At 41.8% G+C, this 19,621-nt stretch overlaps 5 non-coding genes across 5 annotated transcripts; 3 read left to right on the top strand and 2 right to left on the bottom strand.

Annotated features, from left to right (window-relative positions):
• The first annotated feature begins 372 nt into the window (after positions 1 to 372).
• On the top strand, positions 373 to 454 carry trnas-uga (transfer RNA serine (anticodon UGA)). The gene has a single exon. It is a non-coding gene; the product is annotated as a tRNA-Ser (tRNA).
• Positions 455 to 8,578: 8,124 nt separating this feature from the next.
• On the bottom strand, positions 8,579 to 8,651 carry trnar-ucg (transfer RNA arginine (anticodon UCG)). Its single transcript has one exon. It is a non-coding gene; the product is annotated as a tRNA-Arg (tRNA).
• Positions 8,652 to 9,844: 1,193 nt separating this feature from the next.
• Positions 9,845 to 9,918, top strand: trnan-guu (transfer RNA asparagine (anticodon GUU)). Its single transcript has one exon. It is a non-coding gene; the product is annotated as a tRNA-Asn (tRNA).
• Positions 9,919 to 11,458: 1,540 nt separating this feature from the next.
• On the top strand, positions 11,459 to 11,542 carry trnas-uga (transfer RNA serine (anticodon UGA)). Its single transcript has one exon. It is a non-coding gene; the product is annotated as a tRNA-Ser (tRNA).
• A 6,374-nt stretch (positions 11,543 to 17,916) lies between these two features.
• Positions 17,917 to 17,989, bottom strand: trnar-ccu (transfer RNA arginine (anticodon CCU)). Its single transcript has one exon. It is a non-coding gene; the product is annotated as a tRNA-Arg (tRNA).
• Between the last annotated feature and the right edge of the window lie 1,632 nt (positions 17,990 to 19,621).

Here is a 19,621-nt window from a genome sequence, read left to right as displayed (position 1 = left end):
CTGCTTTGCTTTGTTTTGCTTTCCATCGCGTTGGTAAGAGCGTAAATAAAAATGCGATTCCTGCGTCTACCACTAATGTAAGAGCTATTTCAAGTGCGACGTGGTGCGGCTTTTCAAATGCTTGTGGGCATTTCTCTGTTGTTGATTCTTTTTTTGTGTGTAACAAAGTGGCATTTTCATGTCCGGACGGGGAGACTTTATCATTCCGACATGAAGCCAGCCTTAAACCCTCTGAGGCGTGTCTGTCTGCCGGCACGTATTTTGTCAAAGGTATTATTTTTTTTTAACGGAGAGCGACTTTGAAAAGGTTTCCGCAGCCACGTCGCACTCCGTGTTAGATTAAAGGAGGAATGCGGCGATGGTGAACTCGCTGTAGTCGTGGCCGAGTGGTTAAGGCGATGGACTTGAAATCCGTTGGGGACTCCCCATGCAGGTTCAAATCTTGCCGACTACGGCGTCTGCCGCACGTCTCCTTGTGCCTGCGCGGCAAAGGTGAAGTGCCGCTTCTCCTTCCCTGGTACTATAAAAACACTAAATAGCTTGGCCCCGCTGCCATGGAAATGAGTTCTTCAGATAACCACACATCTTGCGTTCGCACCTCTGGTGTTCTACTTATGCCTTTGAAAACCTAATGAATAAAACTGAAAGAACCGACACAATATGTAGGTGCTCGTAAAGCATGCATTAAAGAACTGTTAACAGCAAGGGTTTCAGTGGGTTAACTGAGGAGAAGGCGTGATCGCTAATTGTTGACTTTTTATTTGGTGTTAGAAACACTCTTACTGTGCATGACGTGCAACAAATTTAGCCACAGAAATTGCATCACGCTTTCATGTATGCTATTGCAGACACCAACGTTGCCTAGATAGAAAACCGAAATAGCCGTGGGTTTGCTTGCTGGTCTGAAGGATCTCTCTTCGAATCTCTATCATTTGTCAATGGAAGTAAAAGGTGCTGCAATCTGATACGTTCAGAATCAAACCCGCAGCTGTTGTTCGACTTTATTTCTTGACTAATTACAACTGAGTGTCGCATGAGCAGTTACGTAAACTTGTCTGATATATTTGAACACAAATGCCGTTCTTCAATTAAAACTAACAGTACATTGTCAGGGACATTCAGTTCTATACAAACAAGAGACAGACAAGAGAACATTTAGTATATAATAGACAGAAAGAGGTTCGAATCCTGCAGACTACGTTGTCCACCTCCTGTCGTTGTGTTTCGGCGCAAGCAAAGAAGCGCGCCTGTTCGGTGTTCCTGGTGGTTTTAAAATGCCAAATTGCTTGTACCCGCTCCCTTGCAAATAAGTTCTTCAGCGTCCGCGAATGGCATTTTACAGCTGGAAGCAGATGTCGACGCTTTTTGCACAGAGCACCAAAAAAGCGTCTTTTTTGAAGGCCCGGGTTCTGAGCATTGGTGGTTCAGTGGTAGAATTCTCGCCTGCCACGCGGGAGGCTCGGCTTTGATTCCCCGCCAATGCAGTGGCTTTTGCAGCTAGCTGCTCCATCACTTGCATCCCCTTGCAACTCGCAACTGAAAACCCACTGAAGCTAAGCAGGTGTGAGCCAGGTCAGTACCCGGATGAGGGTGAGCTACAGGGAAAAACAAAGCTTCCAGCTGGAAGCGGTGTTAATGGTGCCGGCGGTGGGGCGCTCACCCTGAGGTCTGTGCGGGTCCCAATGCCCCAGCATAGTGACGGAGACACTGTGTTGTAAAAGGGCTCTGTCTTTTGGATGAGATGTAAAACCGAGGTCACATCGCTCTGTGGTCATTAAAAATGACCACCAAAACCTTTGACAAAAGCTCTTGGTAATTGATCGTCTTCAATAATGCTTCTCCTTTAGGTACATTTTAAATCAGCTGAAAAATTCTGTGAAATGGGGGGCACTTCAGGCCAGTGTAGGATTTGGGTTACAAGAACCATGAAACTGCATGAGAAAGCCCGTACACTGAATTACACGGCTTTCTATTCAAAGGAGGGCAAAAGAAATTCCCTGAGTTCGATTTTTTGCAGCACAGAGAGAACCACTGTCGTGAGGCCGGTTAGCTGAGTTGGTTAGAGCATGGTGCTAATAACGCCAAAGTCACGGGTTGGTGCCCCTTACTGGCCAGGTCCTTTTCTCCTCTCTTACCAAAGCTGTTAGGTTCCTTTCCGTGGTGAGAGGGGTTGTCATGCAACGCTGCCACATAGTGCCGACAGACAATTAAATGACAAAAATGAAGAGAGTTAAAGCAGCTGGAGAGGTTCTCTTACAACTTTTGAGCTGACACAGTTTTGGAAAATAATTCCTTCACGCTGCAGTGTACCATATAGGCAGCCAAGAGTCTCCAAAACAAAACAGAATTGACAGTCATATAATGTCCATTAACCCCGGTTTTAAACGCAGCATCATGTCTGCCATCATAAGAATATGAGTCCAATATTTTAGAATATAGTCAGAATGACTTCTAACCTTAGCTGTGGTGTCTTTAATCCCTATTGCTCAATGCATGGTGTACGTACTGCATACATGTGTCTTGAGAATGAGGAATGGGCCCCTGAGACAGTCATTTGCCTGTTTCACAAATGATCGTATTTTACTAGAGATTCTGTTTGGGATTCAGATGTGCATTCGGACAGCAATCCCTTTCAAGAAATGATATGTTCTGGATGAGGTCAAAGGTGCTAGAACACTGTATTTAGGATGTGTTTGCAGTGATTGTGTGTCTCCTGCTTCAACGCAGTGATATATAGATGTGCTCCTGTAATTTATTGGTACATGCCCAGGGCAGTAAGTAGTCTGAGGATTTATTTCCAGACGGCATAGAGCAGTGAAGCACTTCTACTTAAATTATTACATTATACACAATTTGAGTTCATTTTAAAAAGTAAAAGGTAATGAAAGGAATGCATTTTCATAAGAAAGATAATACCGATATGCATGTGATAATCTTCCTTATATCATGTAGTGCGTCATTTGGACACTTTGTGGGCTTGAAATACAAAGAAAATCATGTTCTATGGTACAAGATAAATACAAAACTTAATCATTTATTTTAATTAGATTTGTTTATAAAGCATAAGCAATCATTTATTACATTAATATATGTGAAAATGACATTTTAGCACCATAATATTACATACAGGTCTCTAGCTTCAACACAGTGATATATATATATATATGCTCAGTGATTTATTGGTACATGCCCAGGGCAATAATCAGAATTAGTATTTATTTCCATACGGGCTACAGGTAATGTTGTGAAATACTTCAACACACTGGATCGCAGATTTAGACCCCCTGCACTCTTACTCCTTAAAAACCAAAGAAATGAAGATATGTAGCAATCACATTGTAACAGGGGTGACAGTGACTTAATGCTTATACTACTGGACTTCTGGTACCTTTAGGGTACGGTGTTCCCTGAAGGGCTCTCAAACCCCGCATTTCAGATGCCTAGCTGTATTGCTGATGTGTTGCACCTCAGAATCACTTTTAAACCTTACCTCTGGTATCTTTAATCCCTGTTGCTCAACGCATGGTGAAAGTATTGCATAAATGTGTCTGAAAATGAGCAATGGGCACCTGAGAGACTCATTTGCCTGTTTCACAAATGATCATATTTGACTAGAGATTCTGTTTGGGATTCAGTTGTGCATTCTGACAGCAATCTCTTTCAAAAAATGATTTTACCTTATCGCGGCTTTGCCCTTCTTGCCTTTTTGGACAATATCTCCATCTTGTGGTCGTTGTTGGTAATGTCTAGACAATATCTCCATCTTGTGGTCGTTGTTGGTAATGTTTTCTTATGCCCTTTTTTATTTCAATTCTCTATTAGATGATTCTAGAATCTCTACAATAGAGTTGAAAACATCAGTTTTATAGCAGACAATATGACATTATTTATAGTCCAATTAGAAATTTATTACCCTGTTTTTAACATAATAACAAATTAAAACTAAGTTTGGAACACCAGGGAACATAAAAAATGATTTTTAGGAAAACCATGAGGTTCTCTGTGTCCGATGCCTGCAAGGGGAGAAAGCTAGAATCCTTTGATTTTTCCAAATTTGAAAATAAACATCATATAACAACAGCTTTCATTCCTAGGAGTGAAAAACAACCATTTTTGAAGACATATTAGTTTCTAAAACACTACAATAAAGTTAAAAACATCCATTTTATATTACATTATTTTTTGTGAAATAATTAAATTGGCTTATTTCTCTCGCATTAAATTGGCTACAAATGCAAGAATTCAACCAGATATTCTTGTAAAATGTATAATGTTGCATTGCAGTTAGTTAATGTAGTTAGTCCATAGTCAGCAATCTAAACTTTATTGTTAAGCTTTAATGATTGATGTTGTACCAGTAACCTTTAGAAATACTATAGTACTTCACAAATGCTTTGTGTGTTTGGAAACCTTTTGAGTAAAAGCCTTATAAAAATAGGTTTAGTTTTTACAGGACATCACAAAGAAATAGGATGGTATAATTCTTATAATTGCTTAGTGATTGTATTTGGAAGATTATGCACTAAACAGACTTCAGGAATGCCAGTGGATCATTGTGCTATTTGGAATTATTCCAAAAATCAAGTGACCTCTTTGCTGTAGTATTTTTAGTATTATTTATTTAGTATTAATAAAGAATAGATTTATTAAAGTCGTGCGATGTGCAAGCAGGATATGTAAAATAATTTAAAATAAAGTTTTTTATTATTGTTATAGAGAAACATGATCAGATTTTCCCTGGTTCAGAAAAAAAACGATTAAAATCTGTAATCTTTCCACTTGTATGTCATCAGACATTAACGAGTACAACCCCCCTCTCTGCCGGAGTGCTGGCTGTGACGAATTAAACCAATTTCACAGGTGTTTTCAAAGTAGGAAGTACAGTGTTAACTAGTAGATGGCCTCCTCAATGAAATCGCTTCAACATGCTAATGCGTTGGTGTAACAGTCCGGGCGTGGCAAGCTTCCAATGTCAACTCGACTCGATTGGAAGACAATGAACGTATTTTAGCCCTAAATGAATTAATAGCAAACATGGTTTACATAAAAGACATTTTTCCAAGAAAGTTTATAATAATACAATCTATAGTTGAAATCTGAGCCTAAATATAAAGAAAAAAGCATTTTCAGAGAGCAATCACGCTGTGTTTATGTAGAAAAAGCGAGTAGGTTTATGAGCAATCTAATTACCTATTCGCTTAAAACGCTATATAAAATAAAGTTTATTTAAAGATGAATGATAAGTGTCGCAGTTTTAATAATTTTCGTAGTAGGGCTTGGACAGATTCCAAGTGCATTTTTGCAATTTACGTTGCATTGTCCAATGTGATGTTGTAATACAGTTTAGAATACAGTAAGTCTAAACTGTATCAGCTTTATTTATGGGTTGCAATTTAGAAAAAGTCAAAAACCGCACTCAAAATCCAATTTAGAGCTTTCTGGCAAGAGGAGACACCCAAATTATAATGTAACATGCCACTGTTTGTGCATGAACAAAGTTATACTGCAATTTTCCTTAGATACGCGATTAAAAAAAATAATTTTTTTGAATCCCCGGCCAAACACATTCCATAAGAATCAGCGCTTTTATACAGTATATCGCCTTTAAACACGCGTTTACGATTTAAATCAAAACTCGATTCAAATCAATATAAATGTTTATTTTGTAACGCATAGGTGACTATTCATTGTTATTAAAAAGACGTAAATTCGATCATGTTGTGATATTTAGAAATATAAATTTGTTTTGATGCGAGTGAGGTTTTATTTAATCTCTGACCAAGGGAAATGTTTCATTTTTTCAAAGAAATGTTTGTTAAAAATTAAAGTCATAGTTCCATGAGATTCAACCACAGACCATGTGACATAGGAGTCAGGAACCTAACCCACAGCACCACCAGCGCAGTCACATGCTGAGGGCTGAAAAAGCACTACAGAAACATTATCGACTATAAAATAATGTAATTAGGCACAGAAGAAGTTTACAGCACAGTACAATAATAAATGCTGACCATGACTTTAGAAGCATAAATTACCTTACACTCAATTTAAACACAAGCTGTCTTTAGCCCTCTAAGCTGGTTCATACAGAAATGTAGAGAACCAGGCTCAGAACACACAGCTTCATTAGCGAATACATATGCAGAACAACTAGAGAAGATGTTTTACAGAGGATGGATTTTTAGAAACATCCCATCAGTGACATCACTGAAGTCAACTCCTAGGTAACTGTCGTGTGGATAGTTTCACAAGAATCAGACAAAGGTTTAAGCATCGCTTATTTTAGATAAAACTGCAAAAAAACAACAACAACCCATAATGTACTTCTTTGCGGCTCTGTTTGCCCAAATCATATATTCACAACGTGAAATTAGAAAATAGTATTACGTAACCAAAAACCGCAATATGGAAACAGAACCTGTGTAATTGTTGACAGATGATGTACTCGTAACATTTTTACAAGACGAACTACAACATTTAAAAAATGACTTGTATGTACTTGATATCTCTAATCAATCCACTGCACTGCATTAAAACAAAACAAAAACTAAAACGCCCTGGGCATACCGTTTCGCGCTTCTTATCAGTTGCTCAAAAGCAATTTGACCGTATGAAATGCATAATATAAACCTAGAAACATATACGTGAGGAGTATTTACGTAGTATCGGTGTCAAGACATACCTCTCAAATACTGTAAATCAAGTTAAAAATATCTCAAGACCGATTCTGGTCATAATGAAACCATGTTTCGTGTATGTTTTCTTTAAAGTACCGAGACCAGCCATATACTGTATGTTTATGTTCCAAAATTAATATCGTTTATGGCCTTCACACGCGTTGCATTACGCTCCTATTCTTTTTATGCTCAGGCACTAAGATTTCCCTTCAGTGGTAAAATTCCATATAAATATTCAATACTTAAACGGGCACAGTTAAGACATTAAATATACATATACATATACATATACATATACAAACTGTATACAGTACAGTTTGCATACGGTAATATGTTTATGTTCCTAAATCAATCTCTTTTATGAGCATGTGAAAGGCATGGTGAATCGATTCTCAAAAATTACTGTACTTTGCATGATTGGAAAAAAATGCATGATTGCGAAATGCTGTGGTGTTACTTTTACAAAGAAGGTCAGTGAAAAAAATAATGTGGACCAGGGCAATACTTTGAGTTTACAGCTTGTCCAAGGTCATTTATTATTAATACTATTAGTAATATCTTCATTAAAGACTTTGATGGCTACAGCTCAAACATGAGAAGTTGAGCTTTATTAGCTCCACCTTGCGGAAATTCCGGATACTATTATTTTGCTAGCGGTATTTACCGGTAACTCGCGGTATTTACCGGTAACTCGCGGTAGACTGCGTACAGCGTACCGGAAAATAATGCAGTATCGCCCGCACATTTTGAATGGCTGCATCTGTAGCAATCATATTGTAGCAGACACTCATTTGCCTGTTTCACAAATGATCATATTTTACTAGAGATTCTGTTTGGGATACGGATGTGCATTCTGACACCAATCTCTTACAAAAAATGATTTTACCTTATCGCGGCTTTGCCCTGCTTGCCTCTTTGGACAATATCTCCATCTTGTGGTCGTTGTTGGTAATGTCTAGACAATATCTCCATCTTGTGGTCGTTGTTGGTAATGTCTTCTTATAGATAGATACTTTATTGATCCCGTGAGGGAAATTGCAGTGCAACAGCAGCTTAACACACACAACACAGCCACAGTGTAACGAATTATATAATAATAGTACAATACTGTATATATACTGTATATATATATATGAAACAGAAATAGAAACAGAAACAGGAATCGCTTACTCACCTGGAGAATCTCTGTAGGAATATATAGCATTTATCAATGGAAATAAAAGCTGCTTTAATACAGTGCATGTTCAAACTCAAACCCTCAGCTGCTGTTCTTGTTTGTTTTGGGACAAATTGCAACTGAGCATCGCATGAGCCGTTACGTACCCTTATCTGTTTGGCAATTTCAAGGGAGGAGTTAGGTCAGAATGGGTAGGCTGCAAAACAACAAGTAAAGATTTATTCCAAGATGAAACGTTGTGGCGGTTTTCTTATCTTTTCAGCATGGACTAAACTTTTACGTGTTCCTTATATGCTATATATGTATATATTAGCACCAATGTCGTTCTTAAAAACTAACATGAAATTGTCAGGGACATTCAGCTATATACAAAGACGAGACAGACAAAGTAATAATTCTGTATTAACGTGGCCTACATATTGACGCAATGATCGAACTAACTGACATGTTCTGATTCACATCCCCTGCAGTTCATGCCAATTAGAACAATAGCAATGCTGAGTCCTCCCCACCCTACTGAGCACAAATTCAGCTGCTCTCCAGTTCTGTTCTGCATGTTTTTTCATTGCAATTGAGCTCGGAGCTGGAGATGATCTCCATACAGTTCTGTGTTAACTAGCCCGCACTTGCGTGCTAATTTACGGGTTGTGGCAGATGCTTTTCTATAGTTCATATACATGACGGCAACCTGTTACCGAGGAACCTGAGAGGTTTAAAAGCCTCACGAGCCAGGCAGGACTCGAACCTACAATCTTCTGATCCGAAGTCAGACGCGTTATCCATTACGCCACTGGCCCATAGAACATGCGCTTGCACTCCACCACAGAGAGCTCTACACTGCTACTAGTAGTACACCTCCCCATCTAAATTTTCACAGCAAGAAACTTGTGTTTCCTACTATTTTTATCAGGTTTAAAATATCATCTCCTTAAAACAGAAAAAGTGTTGATGTGTCGTGCTGAAATTCCGATTGATTTTGAATTCAAAGAAAAAACGTTTTCTTCCAAAACACCGTGAAATTGTCACATCTTGCAGACAATAGGTGTATTCCATGTTGAAAAGAGAAAAAAGAAAACAATGGAGCCTTTTACAGGTGTGAGGCTTCTTCAGGTGTGAGAAGACCTCACAGTCGAAACGCTGTGTTTCCTTTCTTCTCTTTTCAGCATGCAATAAACCTATTACTTGTTCCTTTGCAGCCGAGGCATGCTGACATAGCTACCCAGCTGAACATCTTGCAGACTCTACAGTACTTCTCTCCTGTAGAAGTAAAGCAGGGCTTGCTGGGTGAGCTTTTGCTCCGGTAAATTAGGTCACGTGTCATGTTAAATCACTTCTTCTAAACACAACATTTGCTGGTGCTAGCTTTCCCCATGAAAAGAGACATTTCCCTTACAGTACATGACATATCGTTTTTATTCTATCAATAAGTATAGAAATTAAACAAAAGAAAAAATGGTGTCGCCAAAGAATGCACAGCTCTGTCGCCTTGGGGAGGTGTCAAGGGCATTGAGCTCCTTGGACATGAAAAGTGCCCGATAAATGCCATTTCTCATCATTTCTCTTGGCGTCAGTTCTGCTATTAAATGGGACGGAGGCAACGGGCTCAGAGAGCAGGTTAAGTGCACACCGAACGCAGATGTGTCCAAGTGTCTGTAAAAGCGCGGTGCTCCGCTGGCGCTGTTCCCTAGTGGCTTAAAGTGCCCGCCTAGTAAGCAGGCGATCCTGGGTCTGAATACCAGCGGTGCCTCTCTCCGTGTCTTGTTGTGCCGAATGTATCATTTCAGACAAACATGTACAGCTTGGTTCAGTTTAATGCAAGAATTCATTTCCTTTCTGGAATAACTTGTTTTTGAAGAAATCCATACAGCTTGTGAAAGATGAAATCCATTTCTTGGTTGTCAGTGGAAAAAGATTGCCGGCTGCAAGAAGCGCAAGTGATTGTTTTCTTTGACCATAAACCTGCAAATGTAGGGAGCACAAGCGGCCGTCAGTCTCTGTGGCGCAATCGGTTAGCGCGTTCGGCTGTTAACCGAAAGGTTGGTGGTTCAAGCCCACCCAGGGACGCATGTCTCCGTTTTTCCAATGTAAACATCATCACCGCTAAAGAAGATGGCGCAGAAGGCTCCACAGTCGAAACGTTGTGCTTCTTTTCTTCTCTTTTCAGCATGGAGTAAACCTTTGCTTGATCGTTTGCAGCCTACGCATGCTGACACAGCTACCTTTCTCTTAACGCGCCTCAATCATTATTCACCAAAACCATCAGCAGAATGTGTCGCCTTTGTGGTGATGTCACTCCTCTGCTTCACAAATGTCCTTAGTGACGGACCATTTCTTTCTGCCATTTTTCCGGAGCGGTTATTGATTGCTCCATCATTTCCCTCATACTTTCCATCCCTAGATTGAAAAAAAAAAACAGAAACAGGCTGACAGGACGACAATCAAATTGCAAAAACTCATCAAAGCACTCGATAGAGTATTTGAATCCACAAGTAGCTACGAGCAACTTTGTCCTGGCTTGCATGAAAGTCGGAAAATGTCAAAAAGAAAAAGATGGTGGCTTTTTCATATCTGTTCTTTTATTTTTAGTTCGTTGGCTCTTCTGTCCATTGTCCTCCTGCCTGGCTCTTGACCTGTGACTGTCTGAACGCACACATTAGACTTTCAGGCGGGGGATTTGTCCTGAGCCTCTGTGGAAGACCCACCCACCCCCATAAATAACTGCTCTAGAAACACATGAATGCAAAACTAAACCACAGCTTAAAGATGAGCTCCAACTCAGTGCCATACTAATGTAAACGAAGTAATACTAAGACATGTTCTTATGGATTTGTCTTACCTTGAGATATGTAATTGGATTTCAGGATTAACTTCCTCATTCAATGTACTGGTGATTCTTTGCCTGGTCAGTACCTGGGTGGGAGACCTCCAGCGAACAATTAAGCTTACTGCTGGAAGTGGTGTTAAGAGACTCTTAGGATCTTCCAGAGGTGTCTGTCCAATAGCACTAGTTGCCTTAGAGCTGGCTCAAACATTGCTCAAGAGTCTACCTTTCACAGATGCGCAAAGATGAATGATGGGGGTGCACGCTTCAAGGAGCCTTCCAACTGTAGGGACCGATTAGAGACGATCCGTAGCATGTGTCCGTTTCCATATACGCCCCGTGTCTCAACGGTAGGACAGAGAAAAATACTGCCTCGACACGTAACAGCGTTATATTAAACCGCAGGACTTGAGGGCTGTTTTGTTTGAATGTTCAAGGCATTGGTAAGAGCGTAGGTCAAGGGCCATTGGTGCATCTCCTGTAACTGGAGTAAAAATGCTATTCAAACTGCAGTGACTAAAATCGTCGTCCACATGTCTCCGTTGTTGATTGCTTTCAGTCTAAGAACGTTCTGTTTTCATGTCCGAACGGGGAGACTTTATCATTCCAACTTGAAGCCACCCTTAAGTCCTCTGAGGTGTGTGTGTGTGTGTCTGCTTGCACGTATGGCGTAAAAGGTTTCTTAAACGGAGAGCGAACTTGAAAAAAGTTGCCTCCGCTGCCGCCGCCGCCTCGCACTCCCTGTTCGATTGTAGCAAGAAGGCAGCGGCCGCGGCGCTCGCTGTAGTCGTGGCCGAGTGGGGTTAAGGTGACGGACTTGAAATCCGTTGGGGTCTCCCCGCGCAGGTTCAAATCCTGCCGACTACGGCGTCCTTTGCATTTGGTTGCGTGCGTGCGTGTAAAAGGACCAGCGCCGTTTCGTTTTCGCTGGGACCTTTAACACTCTAAATCGCCTGGACCCGCAGCCTGTGAAATCGATTCTTCAGCACCCACGATGGACGCTTTGCCGCTGGACACAGATAACGATGCTTTTCTGCAACGAGCTTTCCAGCTGAATTTTCTCGGCAGCTCCGTACTGAACCTGTTCTCCATTGCAACATAGCGGAGGCTCGTCACGTCTATAGCAAGGCTGTGTAGGACCGCATACGCCACAGTGACTTGTACACAGACCACATGAAAGGCAAGCAAAATACACTTTTAAAATTCCAAAGACTCACAAGGTCAGAGAAACAGCGATGAGCTGAACAGATCTGTTACAGAAGTCTAGGTTGACCTTTTTAGAGCTGTAATTGCATTTTTGTTTAATAGAAGATCAAATCTACTCGCATGTACCAGCACCTTACAGTTTATTGATGTTAATTCTGTTTAAGTAATAAGATTGCTAACGATGTTGGACTTTAGCCGGTGTTTTTTAGAACAAATTGCTTACACTTCTGTAAGGAATACGCAGTACGTGCCTTTGTCAGTCATTGCTCACCATACCTGTAACTTTCTTATCTAACTCACTTCCTCAAATGGTGAAGGTCCACAAACATAAATGAAAAAAAAACCCTTGTTGTAGATGAGGTGCACAAAAAAGCAGCCCCTGATAGTGTATAACACATTTATACTATTGCAGAGACACATGTAACATATATATACTGTATATATGAAACAGAAATAGAAACAGAAACAGGAATCGCTTACTCACCTGGAGAATCTCTGTAGGAATATCTAGCATTTATCAATGGAAATAAAAGCTGCTTTAATACAGTGCACGTTCAAACTCAAACCCTCAGCTGCTGTTCTTGTTTGTTTTGGGACAAATTGCAACTGAGCATCGCATGAGCCGTTACGTACCCTTATCTGTTAGGGAATTTCAAGGGAGGAGTTAGGTCAGAATGGGTAGGCTGCAAAACAACAAGTAAAGATTTATTCCAAGATGAAACGTTGTGGCGGTTTTCTTATCTTTTCAGCATGGACTAAACTTTTACGTGTTCCTTATATGCTATATATGTATATATTAGCACCAATGTCGTTCTTAAAAACTAACATGAAATTGTCAGGGACATTCAGCTATATACAAAGACGAGACAGACAAAGTAATAATTCTGTATTAACGTGGCCTACATATTGACGCAATGATCAAACTGACTGACATGTTCTGATTCAGATCCCCTGCAGTTCATGCCAATTAGAACAATAGCAATGCTGAGTCCTCCCCACCCTACCGAGCACAAATTCAGCTGCTCTCCAGTTCTGTTCTGCATGTTTTTTCATTGCAATTGAGCTCGGAGCTGGAGATGATCTCCATACAGTTCTGTGTTCACCAGCCCGCACTTGCGTGCTAATTTACGGGTTGTGGCAAATGCTTTTCTATAGTTCATATACATGACGGCAACCTGTTACCTAGGAACCTGAGAGGTTTAAAAGCCTCACGAGCCAGGCAGGACTCGAACCTCCAATCTTCTGATCCGAAGTCAGACGCATTATCCATTACGCCACTGGCCCATAGAACATGCGCTTGCACTCCACCACAGAGAGCTCTACACTGCTACTAGTAGTACACTTCCCCATCTAAATTTTCACAGCAAGAAACTTGTGTTTCCTACTATTTTTGTCAGGTTTAAAATATCATCTCCTTAAAACAGAAAAAGTGTTGATGTGTTGTGCTGAAATTCCGATTGATTTTGAATTCAAAGAAAAAAGGTTTTCTTCCAAAACACCATGAAATTGTCACATCTTGCAGACAATAGGTGTATTCCATGTTGAAAAGAGAAGAAAGAAAACCATGGAGCCTTTTACAGGTGTGAGGCTTCTTCAGGTGTGAGAAGACCTCACAGTCGAAACGCTGTGTTTCCGTTCTTCTCTTTTCAGCATGCAATAAACCTAGTACTTGTTCCTTTGCAGCCGAGGCATGCTGACGTAGCTACCCAGCTGAACATCTTGCAGACTCTACAGTACTTCTCTCCTGTAGAAGTAAAGCAGGGCTTGCTGGGTGAGCTTTTGCTCCGGTAAATTAGGTCACGTGTCATGTTAAATCACTTCTTCTAAACACAACATTTGCTGGTGCTAGCTTTCCCCATGAAAAGAGACATTTCCCTTACAGTACATGACATATCGTTTTTATTCTATCAATAAGTATAGAAATTAAACAAAAGAAAAAATGGTGTCGCCAAAGAATGCACAGCTCTGTCGCCTTGGGGAGGTGTCAAGGGCATTGAGCTCCTTGGACATGAAAAGTGCCCGATAAATGCCATTTCTCATCATTTCTCTTGGCGTCAGTTCTGCTATTAAATGGGACGGAGGCAACGGGCTCAGAGAGCAGGTTAAGTGCACACCGAACGCAGATGTGTCCAAGTGTCTGTAAAAGCGCGGTGCTCCGCTGGCGCTGTTCCCTAGTGGCTTAAAGTGCCCGCCTAGTAAGCAGGCGATCCTGGGTCTGAATACCAGCGGTGCCTCTCTCCGTGTCTTGTTGTGCCGAATGTATCATTTCAGACAAACATGTACAGCTTGGTTCAGTTTAATGCAAGAATTCATTTCCTTTCTGGAATAACTTGTTTTTGAAGAAATCCATACAGCTTGTGAAAGATGAAATCCATTTCTTGGTTGTCAGTGGAAAAAGATTGCCGGCTGCAAGAAGCGCAAGTGATTGTTTTCTTTGACCATAAACCTGCAAATGTAGGGTGCACAAAAGACTGTCAGACTCTGTGGTGCTGAAAAGTTGGTGGTTCAAGCCCCTCCAGTATGCGTGTCTCAGTTTTTCCAATGTAAACATCATCACCGCTAAAGAAGATGGCGTAGAAGGCTCCACAGTCGAAACGTTGTGCTTCTTTTCTTCTCTTTTCAGCATGGAGTAAACCTTTGCTTTATCCTTTGCAGCCTAAGCATGCTGACGCAGCTACCTTTCTCTTAACACGCCTCAATCATTATTCACCAAAACGATCAGCAGAATAAGTCGCCTTTGTGGTGATGTCACTCCTCTGCTTCACAAATGTCCTTAGTGACGGACCATTTCTTTCTGCCATTTTTCCGGAGCGGTTATTGATTGCTCCATCATTTCCCTCATACTTTCCATCCCTAGATTGAAAAAAAAAAAACAGAAACAGGCTGACAGGACGACAATCAAATTGCAAAAACTCATCAAAGCACTCGATAGAGTATTTGAATCCACAAGTAGCTACGAGCAACTTTGTCCTGGCTTGCATGAAAGTCGGAAAATGTCAAAAAGAAAAAGATGGTGGCTTTTTCATATCTGTTCTTTTATTTTTAGTTCGTTGGCTCATCTGTCCATTGTCCTCCTGCCTGGCTCTTGACCTGTGACTGTTTGAACGCACACAGTAGACTTTCATGCAGGGGATTTGTCCTGAGCCTCTGTGAAGGACCCACCCACCCCCATAAATAACTGCTCTAGAAACACATGAATGCAAAACTAAACCACAGCTTAAAGAGGAGCTTGTCATGACCGCCAGGCAGTTAAGACCAACTCTTAAGCAATCTAAACAGCACCAGCAGAGGGTGATTATTAACAAACGCCGCCGCACGAGTTAACCCACCTGCACACACTCCACCGTGGGGTACGCAGTGCTATTTTTACCATCTTTACTTGCTTCCCGCTGGTATTGAGTCTACTCCTTGAGAGCTCTACCTGGCGTTTTTTCCATTACCTCGTTTATTCTGGATATTGGACTCCCCTTCTGCCTTTTCGACTTTGGACCTCGCCTCTCACCTCGGACTGTTTGCCACCAGTGTTCTCCCTGGATTACGACTTACCTTACGCCTCTTGACCACGAAACAAAGCAAAGCAGAGCAAAACAAAATGAACAAACGAAAAGCCTCACGTCCCGCACTTGCGTGTAACGCCGTTACGTGCCCAAGCGGTATTGTACTTCATCTTAGCACTGCACCCCGGGGCGTACGGTATATGGGAACGAGCACACGCCACAAATCGTCTCGAATCACTCCCTACAGCTGTAAGGCACCTTGAAGCGTGCACCCCCAACATTTTTCTTTGCGCATCTGTGAAAGGTAAACTCTTGAGCAAACTCTGAACCAGCTCTAAGGAAACTAATCCGATTAGACGTTACTTTGACTCATCCTTTAAGGGAACCTTGTTAATTGGAGAAATCAATGATTTCGAATGAATTCTGTATGCGTTAAAAGACAGCTATACACAGAAAACATGCAGGACACTTCTCATGATGTTTCCCGAGCCGAAACACAGTGCGTTTTTCCAAGCCCTCTGACAAAGCCCGCCCACTGAAAACTGCAGCAGATCGTGTAAAGACGTTCAACTTTGTAACTACTGCACGCACAGGAAGCAGAATAAATTCCTCTTTTCAAACTGTCAAAGGTTTGCTTTGCGAACACTGCAGGACATCGCACAATCTCTTTTGAATGGGGACAAACGATTTCTTATGGGGCACAGTAAGTACAGACGTTTAAAAAGCTCCACTCATGCCGACGATGCAGCATGAAGAAGCGCAACCTAACGTTTGCATTCCTAGCAAATTCCTTTTATTTTTTGATAAATAAAGACAGTCTTGTTTAACAAACAACACACACAACATTTTACATTGTCAATTCAATTCAAATCAATGTATTTCTATATAGCACCTTTCACAACAAGGTTGTCCCAAGGCACTTAACAATGCAAGTTGTTAAGAGCCTTGTGTCTAATATGCCGCCTAGGTAACGTGCTGTCTCTTTGAGGCAGATGTTTAAATCCTCTGAGTTAAGTGCTGAAGTTATAGTAGTCCTATCAGTATTGTTGCCTCCGATCAACAGATCCTCATTTTTCTCAGAGTTGAGTAACAAAAAGTTTTCACACATCCAAGTATTTCCTTCCTTAATGCATTTAACTAAACTGATAATAGAAGAGTTGTCGTTTGGTGTAAACAAAATGTTTATTTGAGTGTCATCAGCATATGAATGAAAGTTCATATTATTTTTTCATATTATCCTACCTAGCAGCAGCATGTAGAGAGAGAGAGCAATATTGGTCCCAGCACTGATCTTCTGGTACCCCAAATTGAACTGGTGACATTGATGAAGCAGTACAATTATTAGATATTTGAACATAATGAAAACGATGAGTAAAATGTGAAGTAAACCACTGAAGGACGGTTCCAGATAAGCCAACCTCAAACTCAAGCCTGTGTAACAAAACAGAGAGGTCAACCGTGTCAAAGGCAGCTCTAAGATCTAGAAGCAAAGCACAAGCACTGTTGCATTCCCTGCATCAGTAGCTAAGAGAATATCATTTACGACTCTTGTTAATGCAGTTTCAGAAACCAGACTAAAATTTCTCAAGTATATTATTTGAATCCAGATATGATTGACGTTGGGCAACAACTATTCTCCCAAGACTTTTAGATTGAAATGGGACCTTTGAGACAGGCCTGTAGTTGTTAAGAACTTGTTGATCCAAATTTGACTTCTTAAGAGCGGTCTAACAACCGCTACCTTAAATTGATCAGGTACAACGCCTGACGCAAGCGATGCATTCATCATACTAATTATAGGTCCTGCCAGTCCTTCGAGGGAATCTTTGACTAGCTGAGTGGGGATGGGATCTAGCGAACAGGTGGTTGACTTTGTCTTACGTCTGTGTTTATGAGTCCACCATAAGAAGAAATCTGAACAGGAGTGGTGATCATGCGAGGTCACCATGGAGGAAACCACTGCTCTCCCCCCCAAAAAAACCACCACTGCCCCTCTCAAGTTTGCTAAAGACCACATGGATGTTCCACAGCAACTCCTGGAACAATGTTCTGTGGACAGTGACAAAAGTTGAACATGTTGGTAAATGTGCACAACGTTATGTTTGGAGATAACAAAACACTGCATACCAACTCCAAAACCTCATCCCACCTGGGAAGCATAGCGGAGGCTGTACGGCTTGCAATCATCGAGGGACCGATGAATTCCAAGATGTATCAGGAAATTCTACAGCAGAATGTCAGGGTGTCTGCCTGTGATCTAAAACTCGAAAGACGCTGGGTCATGCAGCATGACAAAAACAAAGGAGTACATCAACAACAGAGTGGCTGAAACAATAGAAATTCCGTATTTTGGGATGGCCGAGTAAGAGTCCTGACCCCAATCCCATTGAAGTGCTGTGGCGTGATCTGAAGCAGGCCGTTCAGTGCAAGACATCTCCCAACTGTATGTGAGAGAAAAGCAGAGACGCTCACTGAGTAAGGTGGGGTTGCAGCTTTGCAAATCAAAAGGACATTTGTACGCTCAAAAAGGGACAGTAGCACCCCAGATGGGACTCGAACCCACAATCCCTGGCTTAGGAGGCCAGTGCCTTATCCATTAGGCCACTGGGGCACACTGGGTTGGGTCGATCACGCTGATGAAGAGCCAGTTTTTTTTTTCCTTTGCTTTTTCAAAGGGATCCCCAAAATTAGGAAAGTTAGGCAGCAGAAGGTTTACTGTGACCTGAGAAGGACCGGCATCCAATCACGGTGGTACACACACACACGCTCTCACTCATCTGAGCTACACGGCTACCAAGATGATCTCAGGTGCGCCGAGCTGGTACGGAACATATTGAACTGATCGACGGCGAATTGTCTCTCAGACAGGCTTTTCACCTCTGAGCTCCCTGACTGACAGTAATCAGCTAGGTAGTGAAACAGTCAGCTGCTTCTAAGCCTTAAACAGCTGCATCTCAGCGCTTCCACAGAGAGATGATTTGAAAGCCAAACATCGCCCATTGGGAACACCTTACTATCACTAGTTTAAGAGACTTTTAAGGTCTTGCAGAGGTGCCTGTCTAATAGCATGCGCTTTGCAAGCTATAGGTGTTTAGGCTGAGGCAGAATGCCTGTTAACAAAATGTTTTTCTAAAGGGGCCTCGCACTCTTTTCCAAGCAATGGTCACCATCCCCACCGAGTGTCACAATGTAGTCATGTCCTAGGACATCACCTGTTAGTCTCCATTTGTCTGCCACCAACACTTTAGGTTAAGGGGTCACAACCGCACCCCAAAGACCAGAGGAGCCGTTGGCGTTCTGGCGGCGCAGATTGGGCTGAAGGTGGGGCGCTTGAATCTCGCTGTTGGAGGCCGTCTGAAACTGACCCAAGCCTTTCCCTTGAATTAAATGTAAATAAATAAATGAACCCCAGATGCACATGGAATCAATCACGTGTTTCCTTTGAGCCGTTTCAAAGACTGCTCCAGAGTTTACCTTGCACAGATGCGCAAAGATTAATGATGGGGGTGCACGCTTCCAGGCGCCTTACAACTGTAGGGACTGATTAGAGACAATTCGTAGCGTGTGTTCGTTTCCATATACGCCCCGTGTTGCAATGGTAGGATGAAGTCAAATACGGCTTGGACGCGTAACGGCATTCTATCCAACTGCAGGACTTGAGGGTTTTTTGTGCTTTGTTCTGTTTTCGTTGACATCGCATTCGTAAGAGCGTCAAAAAAAGGCAATTCCAGCATCTAACACGAATAAAAGGGCTATTGAAACTGCAGGGCTGCGCAGCTTCTAAAATCCTTGCACACAATTCTCCGTTATTGTTACTTCCTTCTTTCTGTCTAACAAAGTTCCCTTTTCCTGACCGGACGGGGAGACTTTATCATTCCAACTTGAAGCCAGCCTTAAGTCCTCTGAGGCGCATTTGTCTGCTAGCATGCATTTTGTGAAAGTTTTTTTTGTTGTTGTTAAACGGAAAGCGACTTTGAAAAAGGTTTCCGCCGCTGCCCGGCACTCTATGTTAGACTGCATCAAAAAGGCAGTGGCGGCGGCGGTGGCCGAGTGGTTAGGGCGATGGACTAGAAAGCCATCGGGGTCTCCCTGCGAAGCTTCGAGTCCTGCCGCCTACGGTGTCGTCGTGTGTCTGCGCAACAAAGGAAAAGCACCTGTTTCACTTTTCCCGCAACTTTTAAAACGCGAATGATCTGGATTTCTACATGATTGGCTCTTAAAATGTGATCTGATCTTCATCTGA

The sequence above is a fragment of the Lepisosteus oculatus genome, unplaced genomic scaffold (genome assembly GCF_040954835.1).
Source record: "Lepisosteus oculatus isolate fLepOcu1 unplaced genomic scaffold, fLepOcu1.hap2 HAP2_SCAFFOLD_349, whole genome shotgun sequence".
Classification (NCBI taxonomy): domain Eukaryota; kingdom Metazoa; phylum Chordata; class Actinopteri; order Semionotiformes; family Lepisosteidae; genus Lepisosteus; species Lepisosteus oculatus.
This window is presented reverse-complemented; position numbering and strand designations above follow the sequence as displayed.